The sequence below is a fragment of the Lissotriton helveticus genome, chromosome 2_2, assembly GCF_964261635.1.
Source record: "Lissotriton helveticus chromosome 2_2, aLisHel1.1, whole genome shotgun sequence".
Taxonomy (NCBI): domain Eukaryota; kingdom Metazoa; phylum Chordata; class Amphibia; order Caudata; family Salamandridae; genus Lissotriton; species Lissotriton helveticus.
The window spans coordinates 399,415,670-399,431,434 of record NC_136060.1 but is presented as its reverse complement, the minus strand read 5'-3'; positions in this window follow the sequence as shown (position 1 = coordinate 399,431,434).

The following is a 15,765-nucleotide window of genomic DNA, read 5'->3' as shown; positions in this document are numbered from 1 at the left end:
TATGATACCTCAGCTGTACAACCATCTGCCATTTCAATCACTTCAGTTTGTTGTGATTCCGTTTCATCAGGTGCTGGTATCCTCTTTGTGTGGCTGTCATATATCCAATTAGGCAATCCTGCACATTTTACAGCTGTTGTCGTTATTAACATAACCTGATGTGGTTTTCCCCACCTTGGTGCTAGGCAAGATTCTCGAGTGTGCTCTTTCACTACTACCCAATCACCAGGATTTAGGTCATGTGCATGGTTCAGCTGCCTGGCAACAGCGTCTTCCCCAACCTGGTGAGGGATAGCACGCACTTGGTCAGCCAACTCTTTGCAATATCCTAGTACCAAATCATCAGATATATTCAACAGCTTGTGTCCAGGTATACACGCTTGCCTAATTGCCTTTCCCATGAGTATCTCATAGGGACTCAAGCCTGTATTCTTGTCTGGAATGCTTCTGAGTCCCATCAGGACAAGAGGTACAGCATCAGGCCACTCCAGTGGGGTGGATGCACACACCTTTCCCAGTCTTGACATTCAATTGTTCTACCACTCCAGAAGCCTCTGGGCGGTATGCACAGGGAAGCTTTTGCTCAATTTTAAATGCTTCACAAATTAATCTAATTATTTCATTATCAAAATGAGACCCTCGGTCTGACTCAATCGTTACTGGAAAACCGAATCTAGGAATGAGCTTTCTCAAGAGGAGTTTGGCCACAGTCAAACTGTCATTTCATCTGGTTGGGTATGCCTCTACCAACTTGGAAAATAAACAAACAATGAGAAGTACATATTACAACCATCAACAAGCAGGTAACTGAATGAAATCAATGTGGCGTCTTATGAATGGACCTTCAGCGTTCCCAATTTTTCCCGGACAAACTACAGTTTTTCTGCCTGGGTTCATTTGTTGACAAATTAATCATCTGTGGCAAAGGCTCTCTGCGATATTCCTAAACCTTACATTAAATCAATCTTGTCGGAAAAGTTGCACCATTGAATCTCTGCCAAGCATACAGTCTGGTAACATAGGTCTTCCATCTAAATAAATTATAACACCATCATCATTTCTTCTCTGACAACCTATTTTCTCCCATTCCTCTTTCTCCTTTGGTTCTGATTCATTTTGTAAATCTCTTACTTCCTCCCATGTTCCTATGCCCTCAAGTAGCATAAGTTGGCAGCTGGTTTTACATGCATCAATTTTCTTGTTTACTGCTATTTTGTGTTTAGCACAATGTAGGGCCACTTGGTCAGCATAACGGTTACCAGCTTTCACTTTATCAGTTCCAGATTGGTGAGCAGCACACTTGACCACCGCCACTTCTTTTGGCAATTGAATTTCTTCAATGAATTCTTTTACAAAATGTCAATTTTTAATAGGGGTTCCTGAAGAAGTCATTAACTCCCTTGGCATCCAGAGCTGGCCAAAGTCATGCACAACCCCATAACCATACTGACTGTCAGTTTAAATGTTACTTTCCAATCATTCCCAATTTCGCAAGCTTTGATTAAAGCGACCAATTCGGCTACTTGTGCAGACTTGACTCCAGGTAAATAGGATGCTTCGACTATTCCAGCCAATGTGCACACAGCGTAAGCAGCACTCAATCCTCCTTCCTCATGACGCATGCATGAGCCATAGACGAACAGCTCATGTTCTGCATCCACTAAAGGTTCTTCCTGTATGTCTGGGCATGGTTTGGTACTTAGCTCAGTAAAATCAAGGCAAGCATGCTCAACCTCATCTTTTACTTCCTCGAAAGGTGATTCAGGCAACAGAGTGGCTGTGTTAAAGACAGTACATATGACTATCGTTACATTTTCTGCACCTAGTATAACTCGCTCATACTTAGTCAGCCGACTAGAACTGAGATATTGGGTACGGGTTCGTGTTAACAGAATCACAACTGCATGTGGGACATATACTGTTACACGGTGTCCCATTACAATGGATTCACTTTTTCCCAAACTCATGCAAGTTGCAGCTACAGATTTTAGGCACTCTGGCAATGCAGATGCCACTGGGTCCAAAGTGGCAGAGAAATATGCCACAGGACATCGCATCAGGTCATGTGTCTGTGTTAGGACTGAGAGAGCACAATTGTCTCTTGCATCACAGAATAATGCGAATTCTTTGGAATAATCTGGCATACCTAATGCAGGTGCTTCGCACAGACAGTTGCGTAAGTTTACAAAGGCTGTCATGCATTCATCGTCACATTCTACTGGATCTCGTGCTCTTTTCTTTGTCATTTGTATCAATGGTTTAGCAAGTACTGCAAATCCCACAATCTCCTACCTGCAATATCCTACAACACCAAGAAACATCCTGATCTCTTTCTGAGTCTGAGGTAATTTCATATTTCTGATTATTTTGATTCTTTCTGTAGTCACTCTTCTGACCCCCCTTTCTATTTGATGTCCCAAATATTTGACTGATGTGGTACAGAATTGTGGTTTCTCAGGTGACACTTTATGTCCACCTTCAGCCAGGTGATTCAATAATGCAATTGAATCAATGGCACAATCATCACGGGTCTTGGAGGCGACTAATAAGTCGTCAATGTATTGCACCAAAATTGATTGGCTGGGCAACACCAGAGATTCAAGACACTTTTTCCAAATTTGATTAAAGGGTAAACATCACTTACAACGAAACTTTTACAACGCACTACCATTACAACGCGGTCATTACAATGCAAACTATTACAACGCATTGCGCTGGGGGGCGCTCTAGGATAGGGAATAAGTTTAATTTACTATCCAACACCTTCCCTAGTGTCCACGGGGACTGGAGTTGGAATAGTAAATTAAACTATTCACTATCCAGCACCCAAAAGCGCTATGCGTTGTAATGGTATGCGATGTAAAAACCGCGTTGTAAAGGCAGGCGTTGTAATAGCCTGCGTTGTAACGTCATACATCCGATTAAAGATCGATGGACTTTCTGTGTACCCTTGTGGAACACAATTCCAAACATAGATATGCTCCTCAAATTTGAACAAAAATAAAAACTGACTGTCTGGATGCAATGAAATAGAGAAAAAGGCATGACATAAATCAATTACAGTGCACTCCATGGTATCTGATATAAGATTACTGCTGGATTTGGTACAATTGGGCAACATGGTACAACAATGGTACAACAATTTTATTTATTTTGGGTAAGTCTTGGACCACCCCATATTTTCCGTTTGGTTTCTTTATGCCAAATTTAGGTGAATTACAAGGACTACTCATGATTTCTTTCAATATGCCTTGTTCGACCAAACGTTCAATTTCTGCTGCAACACCTGCTTTTATTTCTGGGCTCATCTTGTATTGTCGAATATATGGGTAGACTATGCCTTCTCCTCTGGAAGCTCGTCTGGTGTCATTTTTTTTCTACAGCTCCTTGTCTAGCTAACATAATTTTGTACACTCCGTCTTCATCAGGAGTCTGTATTGCAACACCCTCCGGTGAGCAATATATTGTGCAGTTCATTTTTCACAGTAAATCCCTACCTAGAAAGTTTACAGGACTCGAGTCGCAGACAACAAACGTATGCATTTCATTGGAGTTGCCAATACATACTTTCATTGGTTCAGTAATTGGAGTCCTAATTTACTTATAAGAAACGCCCACTACTTGGATAGCTTCTCCAGAGAGGAGTAGGTTTGGGATGTCTGCTGTTCTCACAGTAGAACGGGTAGCACCAGTGTCCAATAAAAAGGTGATGTCATTTCCCTCAACTTTACCTTCTATATATGGGCCTGACTGGTCTACGCATTCCTCTTCCCCCCTCTCAGGCACCATCATAAAGTCTCTTCCTCAAAAAATGTGTCCTTTAAAAGAAACTGTTGGGTTACAGAATTTCTCTTACCACTTCCCTTCCGGAATACGGTGTCCACACACTTGGCTTGATTCACAAAATCTGGCATTGGGGCAGGTGGCGATTGACTCTGTATTACCTATTGCGGTTGACTCATTGACACCCCATTCTGCGTCTGTGGATTTAAATTTTGATTTTGGACATTATTATTCTGTACATGTTTACACTCGTTTTTCCAATGCCCCAATGTTCTACACCTGTGACAGGGAAACTTTTCCTTTGCCTCTTCTTTGCTCATTCACCCTCTTGGTTTGCCCCCACTATTTTCACCTTGTCCTTCTCCTTTTCCTTGATTATTTGCCTGGTTATTTAGTTGGAGTTCTTGTTGTTCTGCTAATTTTACTTGGGCCCACATTACCTTTTCTTATAATTTCTTTCATCTATTGTCAATTTCATCCCCACAGTATTTTGCATACTTGAGGATCTCATCAATGGGTTTTGCCTGCCAGCATAACTTATGCTCTTTAATCATTTGGGATATATCTGACCTCAATCCAGACACAAAATGATAGATAAAATGTGTCATGTCTTTGTTATCAATGTTTTCTAACCCACTGTACTGTTTAAATACCAGTAAAAGGCGTTTATAATATGCATGTACGGATTCATCTTTCTCTTGGGTTGTTCGATCTATTTTTATCCAATTGGTTTCTTTTGGAGGGACCTTTCCCTTCAAATAAGTTATTACTTGGTGATATTTTTTCATTACATCATCTGATTGGGCTCCTGTTTTTGCATCTATTGGGTATTCATCATTAGGCCAGTCTACTGAAATTTTACATTCTGGCCATAAGTCAGCCGGAACAACTATGTCAAACAAACCATCTAAATCTTTTAATATCACTTTTGAAACCTTCACAAACCGTTCAACTTGCCTGTACCATTCTACTGGTTTTCTCTAAGCTTTGGGAAATCATTTGTAAATGATAAAATATCCTCTCGGGACCATGGGACATGTACATAACCTCCTCCTAGAACTTCTCTCATTGGGCACAACCTTTCAACCTTTTCTGTTTCTTTCATTTCATACTCAGATGTTGTTCGATGTGCCTGTGCTTCCTCCTTTTTCTTTGTCCATTTGGCTTTCCATCTATCTAAATCTGCCCATTTTTGTAACAATGTCAATAATTCTTTTATTTGTAATTTTCTTCCTGACACATTCATGTTTTCTAAACCTTTGTCAGTAAACTGTGTTCTATATGGTTGCTGCAATACTTTAGATTTACCTATGTCAAATCCCATTTCTAAAGCTAAATTCATTAATTTTTCATGGAATATTTTTGTATTTCGAGTGATGCTTCTACAAATGAATAGTAATTCATCTTCGCTAAAAGAATGTAATCGCTCTAGCCCTACATTCCCAGCTATCATTTCTTCCAATTCTACCCTTAATTTAAAGATATCTGGTACCTTTGGCTGGGATTTCGGCTTCTCTATTTCTCATGTCCACCTTTCTATTTCTTCTGGGGTTACTACAGTGACACTCCTCGTTCCTGTGGATGTTTCAATCTGTACCTCTCTTGAGCCCCTTGGGGTAACTTTTCTGAATTAATCATTTATTGGCTCTCTTATTGGCTCTCTTATTGGCAATTCCATCAGGGAAATTACTGACTCACACTCGCTTGCTTGATCATCAACTATTTTATTTTATTTTTTAGGTTGTATGATTGGAGTAGTCCGAATGGGAGTTTTAGGACTGGTTTGCTTATCTCCATACAAAGGAACAACAGGACCTATAGTCACTGGAATCGTTAGTGCTTCAGGACTTGTATTTAATTGAGTTATTTTCTGGATTAACTCACTTCTATTTCTATTTATTGCTTCTCTTTCTTTCTCTTGTAATGCCTTCTCTATAGTTGTTTCATGTACAATCTGCAGAACCCGGGGAGTTTTTAGAAACGGGGCAATAGGGGTAATTCTATTTGTTTCTTCCTGATAAGGTGGAGGATTTTTCATTAAAAGGTCTTTGAGATAATTGTCCTCAAAATCCCCAATACCAGTCCCTAAATGTTTTGTCTTCTCTCTACATTTACTTCCTGTTGGTTCTTCAGTGGTAAATACAGGATATAACCCTTCTACTATCATAGACTGTCTCCATTGTTTCATCTGCTTATCTCTGGTTTCTCTAGGGAATCTTGGATAAAATGTACTTATGTTTCTATCACACCGTGGTCTGTCTCTCTCAAAAGCCTCAGTCTCCCAATCTTCTAAAGCTTCGTACTGCGTTAATCTAGGCCTTGGTTCTAATTCATTCATGCAAGTTCATAAATTATGCAAAATTCTACCATTAAGTGTTCCGTACTCTGGGAAGCTAATATTCCATCCTCTTTTGTGTATTCAGTCCAATTTTCTAACCATAAACAAGTGTGGTACCCTCTTTCTATCATCATATATGATGCAGGTGTTTTTGGAGGAGGAATAATAATTCCTTCTCTAGTTTTAATGGGTTTATCTTTCTTAAAATAATTCTTAATTTTCTGCATAAACGGCATTTTCCTCTTTTCTCCGTACATGATGTTTGACCTTCCTCTAATGTACTGTTTGTGAGCAAAACCTATAAATCTTCTATCTGGACGGGATCCTATTATTGTTGGATCAGGGTTTCAGATATAATCGCCACTATTTATTAATACTCCAAATTTTATTTTGGCACATAATCAATTGTTTACTTCACTCTAAATGCTTTTCCAGTACCAGCGCGTTTCTTATTTTAACAACCAATCAACATTTGATTTACAGAATGCTTGCGTGACTTTCCTGTGACGTGAATTTGTGCTCCCTGCACTCACCCGTCCTTTACAATTTTACCTCGGCTACACACCCGCTGTCTCAACCAATCCCAGCGCGGCTCCTTGTGACGTCAGTGCAGCACCCACGTCTGACTCCACCTTTGCAAGGTAATTACGATAACTGAAATTTCTTTCAATTTTTAATTATACAATTTCATTAATTAACAACATGAAAACATTCGCTACTGTGCCTGATTGACTAAATTAAAGGAAAGAAAATGTATTTTGCTGCGAGTAAAACTTTTCCGTTTACCCTTCACACAAGTATTGAAGAACTTGCTACTCCTTTAGACTTACCCTTTCTAGATGATATAAGACCAAAATTTCACCAGCGAACTCCTTTGCTATCAATCACTCTCACTTTTATACGAGAAAATATTCCCTAACTAGTGCTTCAAGTTTTACCTAACTTTCCACACTTACTTCATCAAGGCCAGTAACCTCATTGCAGTGTGGTTTTCAGTTACCACCCGCTATTCAATATCCCCGGGGATTTTTGGACAATGAATAACAATACAAACGGGTTTGGTTAATTATATGAAATCAATAATATATACAAATTACTACTAACTACCTATCTTAACTGAAACCTAACCATCATTCTGCTACAAAGAACTTACTGATTGGGCGAGATTACCAGCTTGCATTAATCATTTCCCAAACACACTCACCTGGGCCCATAAACATACACACGATAAGCGAGTAATCTATTTGCTACCAATTTCTTGTCACCTATATGTATTAATTTACTCAGGGCTTCGTATCAAGTAGTTAAAATAATAGGTATAAACAATTCATTTACTTTAAAAATGATCACAGAGTCGGGAGAGTTTTAAAGTTGTATCTATGCAATATTTTGTGAGTCAAATACCAACACAAATCCAACATCAGTTTCTCAAGAATAAAAATAATGATCAAAGCATAAATCTTTAGAGACATTTCTAGACATAGGTACCTGGGAAGGGTGGGAAAGGGAAACGGTACAAGGACATACCACACAGATTTATATTTACCTAGAATGGTGTGAGGACCAACTGCGGCCAAGGGCTGGAAAGACAGGAGCCAACAGGTCAAGACAGGTGCAGGACAGGACAGGTAACCTCTTCTAAGTGCAACGTTAGCGTTACACCCCTCTCTGGTGCTACTCTCGGACCCCTCTAGATGGATCGATTCTTCTCCTTCTGCACTTTCCCGATTCTTCTGTCAGAGTGCTCGACCAGCCCTCTGCTCTCGGTGACATCCACGATCTCCTTCAGCATATGATGGGTCACTGACAGGTCTGTGACAAGTCGGACAATCTAACTGACTGAGCCTACCTTAGTTATACCATTTTCCAGGGTATGTACCACCCCCAATATTTCAATATTTGTGTATTTCCTTCATTTAATTGGTCAGTGGGACGGGGAGAGGTTATCACACCATACTAATGTAATGTCAAATTCCTTAGTTTCATTGTTCTATGTTCCCTCCCCTTACTTGGTTTCCCATGCTTTAATATTCCCACCTGTATTTTATTGAATCAACAACAATGTATTCAAAATTGACACTTCTTCTTTCCTTCTTTGGGTCAAAAGGTGCAGTTCTCAAGCACATCTCTTGTTAGACAGTCCTTTGGCTGTGGTTCAATGTCATTTTCATGAAGTTCAGAGTGTTCAATGCGCCTGCGTCCCAGATGACAAAACTGTGTTTTTCAGTCACCCTCCAGGCCCAAATATGAACTAATAATAAAGTAAAGGAAGAACATGTTAGAATACGGAAATAAATGAATGCACTGTATACCACTTATTCCTACTCTAATCCCGTTAATGTATTTTAACTATTGCATTAGCAGTTACGCAAAACACATGAGATTTAGTTTAAGCAAAGCCATATTGTGGTGACCTCTTAAATGACAGTCGGAGCCGTTACGTACGTTAACAAAATGTGTTTATTAGTTCAGTACAAACACCTGCGACCTCAGCCACAGCCTGCCGATATGCAGTCGCCTCAGCAAGTCCCCGGCGCTCGCCTTGGAACGCTGGTCGCGGTGACATTCTAAGTGATGTCACCGCGAGCAGCTCCATCACACGCAGAGCCGCCGGGGAGGACAGAAGAGGGAGATACCACACATCCCCCTCCCCTGCAAAAATTGAAAACATTAAATATAACAATGTGCAGAAAGAAAACATGGGGGTGACCAGACGAACTAGTATGGGGAGTATGGCAAACAGGAAACCCTGACCAGGTGAGGGTGAAAGCTTACAGTAGGCAGAGTGGCAATAGTTACATCATTACATATTGGTCAAAGTGCCTGGGGGGTCTGGTCACTCTCCTGTTGGGCCTGTGGCCTGGGTGAGGGACACCAGACGGCCTCATGGTGGTGGAACTACTGTCCAGTCTTGAATCACCTTCCCCCCCCCTTGCACCTTCAGGGACTTCTACTGGAGGGTGGTATTTTACAACTCTCCCTAGGTTCCATATTTTCCCTTCTTGAGTTTTGACTGCATTCTTGAAAAGGTTTGTGATTTTGGTAGGACTGCTGTACCCTGACCAGCTTGCCCTCCCTGTGGGAGCTTTGATTTTGATGTTGTCTCCTACTTTGAATTCCGCCTCCCGTGTGGCTTTGCGCTGGTCGTATCCTTCTTTCCTCGCCTTCATGGCTTGTTCATGCTTCCTCAGGCTATCCTTTTCTTTGGTTCGGTCCGACCACCCCTTGTGCCATTCCATCCACCCTGGGGTAAGCTTAGTGTTGGGTATCCTGGCGCGGAGCAATTCGAACGGGGTGACGCCCGTCGTCTGATGCGGCGTGAACCTGTATGCTTCCAAACGCCTCCACACCTCTTCTTTCCAGCTTATGCCACTGGCTTTGGCCAGCTGGATGCTCTCCTTGAGGGTTTTGTTAAAACGTTCGACCATGCCATTGGTTTCGGGGTGGTATAACGCGCATCGCTTGTGTCTGATGCCTCTTTCTTCTAGGAAGTCTTCCATCTCTTTCGAGCATAGTTGTACTCCGTTGTCAGTGAGGATGTTGCTGGGGAGCCCCTCTCGGATAAACACCTCCTGTAGAAATCCGATGACTGTCTTGGTCGTGACTTCATTGACGACTTTTATCTCTGGCCACCGAGAATATAAATCCACGAGCACCAAGATGTAGGGCGTCCGCAGTTCACCAGACATTGGGCCCACGATGTCTAATGCCAAATCATCCCACGGCCCTGACGGGGGCGGCCTACACACCATGGGTGGCGTCTGTTGCTTCAGGACCTTGTCGCTATTGCTGCATGGAATGCACTCCCTGATTCTCCTTTCGGTGAACAGGTCCATGTTCGGCCACCAATAACTCTCCCTGAGTCTCTGCTTGGTTTTGGTGATACCCAGATGCCCTTCGTGGGCTATCTCGACCAGGTTGTCTCTGACAGTTGCTGGTGGTACAAGCCTCGTTCCCCTGAACAGGCATCCGTCAACTATGGTTAACTCGTCCTTAATAGCCTGGTAAGGCCGCAGGTCTTCATCTCGTTTGTCACCGTGCTTCCATCCACTTCTTACTTTTCTGCAAATTTCCTCCAATATCTTGTCCTCATCCAGCGCCTTTCTCCATGTTTCTTCTCCCAACGCCTTCTGGATGATGCAGACATTCTCTACCATGAGGCCCTCTTCTTCTTCATCCATCTTTTCTTGCATTTCCCTCGCTTCTTCTTCACAGACAAGTCTGGATAGACAGTCAGCTGAAAGGTTTTGCGTTCCTGGGACGTACTCGACGTTGAACGTGTATTCCTGGAGGCTGACCACCCAACGCCTTATCCTGCTGGAGATGGCATCCAGACCTTTCTTGCTGAACACTTCTACCAACGGCTTGTGGTCAGTTCGGAGGGTGAACTGAGTTCCCCACAGGAAGTCTCTGAATTTTCCTACTGCCCATGATACCGCCAACGCCTCCTTTTCGATAACTGAGTAGTTGTTCTCAGATTTTTGGAGCGACCTTGAGGCAAAGGCTATGGTTTCTTCTCCTTCCTCGCCTTTTTGGGTGAGGACAGCTCCCAGCCCTTTTGCGCTTGCATCTGTGGTGACTATCGTTGTCCGGTTGGGCACGTATGACTTCAAACTGGGGGCTTCAGCGAGTGCTCTCCTCACGTCCTCGAACTCCCTCTGGCACTCCTGGCTCCATTTGAATTCATTTTCTTTTTTCAACAGTAGCCTGATGGCGTAAGTCCTGCCCGCCAGGTTCCTTATGAATTTTCCATAGAACTCCAACATCCCCATGAATGATTTGATCTCGTCCTTTCTCTTGGGGGGAGACAGATTCACGATGGTGTTTTGCAGTTCGGCCTTGGGACGTATGCCTTCCGTCGTCACCTTGTGACCCAGGAAATCCAACTCTGCACAGCTAAACACACATTTGTTCTTCACGGTAAGGCCTTGGGACAAGAACCTCCTCAACACACTTCTCAGTCTCTCATCATGCTCTACATGGTTTTTTGCGAAAACAAGTATGTCATCCTGGTAACACATTACGCCTGGGATGCCTTTTAGGATGTTGCCCATGATTCTTTGAAACACGGCGGCCGCCGAGACTAGCCCAAAAGGCATCCTTTTGAACTTGTAAGCGCCCATGGGTGTCACGAAAGCCGTGAGTTCCTGAGACTCCTCGTGCAGTTTTATTTGGAAATAGGCCGAGGTGAGATCGAGAGTGGAAAACACCTTGGCACCCTCTAGCATGCTCATCATTTGGGTGATGTTCGGTAAGGGGTATCGGTCAACCACGACCTCCTTATTTAGTGCCCTTAAATCAATGCAGAGCCGGACTGACCCATCCTTCTTCTTCGCAGCCACGATGGGTGCCAACCATTCAGTCGCTTCCACTGGCTCGATTACTCCAGCCTTGCACAGTTTCTCCAATTCGGATTTGACTTCCTCCTGAATGGCTATGGGGAGTTTTCTAACTTTAGCCACGACGGGCTTGGCGTTCTCCTTCAATCTTATTTTGTGACAGTAGTTCTTTAAGCATCCAAGCCCTTCCCTAAACACCTCTTCGAACTCTGTTGTGATGTCAGCCTTGCATTCTCGTATCTCCTGTATTAAAATCTGGGGATTGCTGTTTGGATTGAGATACACTCCCAACTCCTTCTGAGCTTGCCACCCCAAAATGTTGTCACCAACGGTAGATACATACACTTTAGACACAGTAGTCCTATTCCTGTACTCAATTTTACTCAGAAAATATCCTTTCATGGAGATGGGACGCCCAGCATACCCCCCTGGCCTTAAGTCTAGACTCTTCAAGGTTATCTTTCCTTTTGACACACGTGAGAACTCCTTAGCATTGATAATCGTTATTCTAGAACAGGAGTCAAACAATGCTTCAAGTTCAACCTCCCCTACTTTTATGGCGTCCTTTGGGCTACTGACTTGACCTTCACCAACCTGTACTACAACTTCCGCACACGTGGGGTTGCTGGGACTTTGTGCCTTCAACTCTTGTATCTGCACTACTATCTCGTCGCACACCACATTCGTTCTGTCCCTACTCTGTCTACTGACCCCCTGCCCACTCTTACAGTATTGCTTAAAATGGCCTTTCTTACCACATTTGTTACATGTGAATCTGAGGGCGGGACACTCCTTGTCGTTGGCTAGGTGCCCTTGCTTGCCACACCTGTAGCAGGTACCTTTGAATGACCCTCCCGGCCTGCCTTCCTTCTGTTCTCTGCTCACTACCTTCTGACCTTTTACTACAGACACAGCCTCGCATTCGGTCACAACCTCACTGACATTGGTCTTGTCATCGTTCTTCTTCTCCCCTGCATCTTGCTTGATCTCCTTGACGCACTGCAACATGTGCTCTACCTGCTTGGCTATGATGAGGACCTCTCTCAAGGCGGGTCATCTTTAAGCCATAGCTCTTCACGCACACGCTCCATCCTGCAAGTCAGGACAAACTGGTCCCTAATTCTCTCCTCACTCGCTCCACCAAATTTGCAAGTGGCGGCTAATTTCCTCAACTCAGACACAAAGTCTTCTATAGACTCTCCTTCCTTCTGTGCTCTCTTCCCAAAGTGGTACCTCTCCATGATAGTGCTAGTCTTAGGGAGGTAGTGCAAATCTAACTTCTTTAGACTAACTTCAAACTCATTCAGACCCCTTGCCTCCTGTGCCCCTAAATCTGGGAGGTGGTCTAGGACTTCTTCTCCTTCTGTGCCTAAGTAATAGGCCAGCAACGCAACTTTCCTTTCTAATCCTAGGTTGGGCCCACACACAGTAGCGTAATTCAAGAACACTTTTTTCCATTTTTTCCACAGGATGGTGGGGTCACCTGGATTGGTTAAGAAAAACGGTGGAGGGGTCACACTTTGCATGCTTACTACACAATAGACTGGATGAGGGCTTTAACCCTTGAAAAATGCACCAAATCACAGTTACACTTGGGTATATGTGAATATGCGCTGTAGTCTGTGCTAAGGTAAGTGTGCCTGGAAGAAAAAGGTTACAGGTGGAGACACTTATACTTAAGGAGACAAGATATAATAAGCTAGTACGAATATAGGTGACAAACTCCTGCACGGCTCCCACTCCCTCTAACAAGGATACCGAGCATGTGACTTGCTCCAGAATAGGTTACTGAGATGCAAGTGATCCTTTTGTTACATGAATATATGAAAAGACCAGCAGTGGGGAAATGAAAGTACGAAACCCAAAATGAAATATTTTCCCCGTTTACACAGTCCATGCACACTGGGGCTGGATGTCCCAAAATGAAATATTTTCCCTGTTTACACAGTCCATGCACCCTGGGGCTGGATGTACACAGCGCTCGGCTTGCCCTTTGAAAAAGTCAAAACTTTGCTCGATGTGTTCATCCAACTGTTTATCATTGACTGACAGCACAGCTTTCCCAGAGAGTTTCAAATGGTGGCATTACACATCTTCATATGCGTCTACTCCCACGGGTTAAAATCGCCAACAGTTCATTACCAATGCAAACACAATTCTCCATCAAACAACAGGCAGTGCACCGCTTTCATGTGCACATCTCCACTGTCGCGCTCAGATTGCGCACGCTTACCGTGGTGACAACGAGGAACTGCCACGCACATGCGCGCCTAGCACTGTGGGCTTTCCAACCAGCAAAGCCTTCATAAGACAGCAGGGGTAAAAGGTGGGGAACGCTTCTTAAAAAACAAATGCCAGTCAAAGTATGTAGATTACACGCCGATGACAATCCATGGGACTAACCAGCCACGTTGTGCGCTGGATCCCTACGCGCGGTGCAGAGCGTGCCCCCGAAGTGAAGTTCACACTCCTCCTGCTTTCACTTCGAGAAATGTCATCAAGGTGCTAGACTGATCTCCCTCCGTGCTATTCCAGGCAGCAACCAGTTCCGTCAGCGTTGCTGCCTATCCCCGACAGCCCTGCTCTTCTGCACCGGATGGGGGGACAGCGCGCCTCGCTCTCGCCTTCACACTCGACCAGGAGGCGCTAAAGTTACACGCTAGCAGGCTCCGTCATGAACTGAACGTTTCCCACACACTAGAGGCAGAAGGTTGCGTAGATCGCCACAAGATCGCCACACAGAACAAAGGCGAGAAGTCTTGGGAAGCGCGCAGGGAAACAGGCAGGCGTACCTCACTTCACAGGAGATTGTCAGGTGGAGAGTCTACACCGACCTGCAGTTGCCTTCACACGTATACCGCCGTGGCACCTTCTCTCCCTCTGCACCTCCTTCGAGTGTTAGACAAACACCATTCTCCCCTGGGCTGCGCCTTTCTCCGGTCAGTTCTCCTCGTTGTAACCCGATACCCTTTTCCTTCACCCGGCTGGTTTTCCTCGAGTCAGCTGTTATACTTTTCTTCTCTCCGGCGTGTTGAGGTCGCAGGAGGTTACCCTCGTCGCCAGTGTGGTGACCTCTTAAATGACAGTCGGAGCCGTTACGTACGTTAACAAAATGTGTTTATTAGTTCAGTACAAACACCTGCGACCTCAGCCACAGCCTGCCGATATGCAGTCGCCTCAGCAAGTCCCCGGCGCTCGCCTTGGAACGCTGGTCGCGGTGACATTCTAAGTGATGTCACCGCGAGCAGCTCCATCACACGCAGAGCCGCCGGGGGAGGACAGAAGAGGGAGATACCACACATATGCTTTAGCATGTGAGGTTCAAAGTGGCCATTTTTGGCACTACTGCGCAGGTGCAAAGAATTCCCAAAAGCAAAAGACGTCATACTACGTAGATGCAATTGATGCATGCGCAAAAGATTTTCCCGCGTTTTCAGCAGCCATTTTTTATACACACAAATTATTCGTTAGTAGAGCACATTTAAAAGCTTCCCCTAGATACAGAAATGTCATGTGGTGCAATTATTAGTAATCACAAAACATGTTGGCTAACATATTACATGTTATTTCGAGATGGTTGAATACAAGCAAGTTTCTTTACGTATGAAACCTTGCTTCATCAACACACACACAGAACAACTTAAACATACAGCCCTACACCCTTAGGCGCACAGCATGGACCCAAAGTCATGAGTTTAACAAAGCACTGTCACATAAACATCACATCCTGTCACCACAGGCATGCATCTTAGAACCGTTAAGACCAAATTAGCTCGAATCTACCACACCTTCGTGTGCACAACATGGCACTGAAGCGATACAATGATACCAGGCTGAGAGAGCTATCTCCTAAGGGCATGTTATTGACAGCCTGACTCTGGTGGATAAAAATGGAAAGAGCAGCTGGAAGGGTTACATACATGGTGGCATCATCCCATATAAAACATTACCGAGAGATCTCGATTCGGATCAGCCCTAATGTTACTCTATGAACTTTTCACAGCTTGGTAATTTTCATTGAATGCAAGTCATGAGTATTTTGTACGGGTTGGTTATTTGCTGTTATAATCAGATTTGTGCCATCTAACAGAGCAGAAAATGTGCGCAGCATCAGCCAGCTGGATTCCATCTGCTGTTCTTCCAAGGGAAACAATATTTGAAGGCCTGCATCCTTTTAGAGACACGCCCCGCCTGCCTGGGAGGAGGCAACATGTGAAGTCTGGCCCGAAGCTATGGAAAGAAACGCGAAATTTACTGCACCATGGCCATTTCCTTCATTTCAGATGGAGGTCCAGAAATAGCATT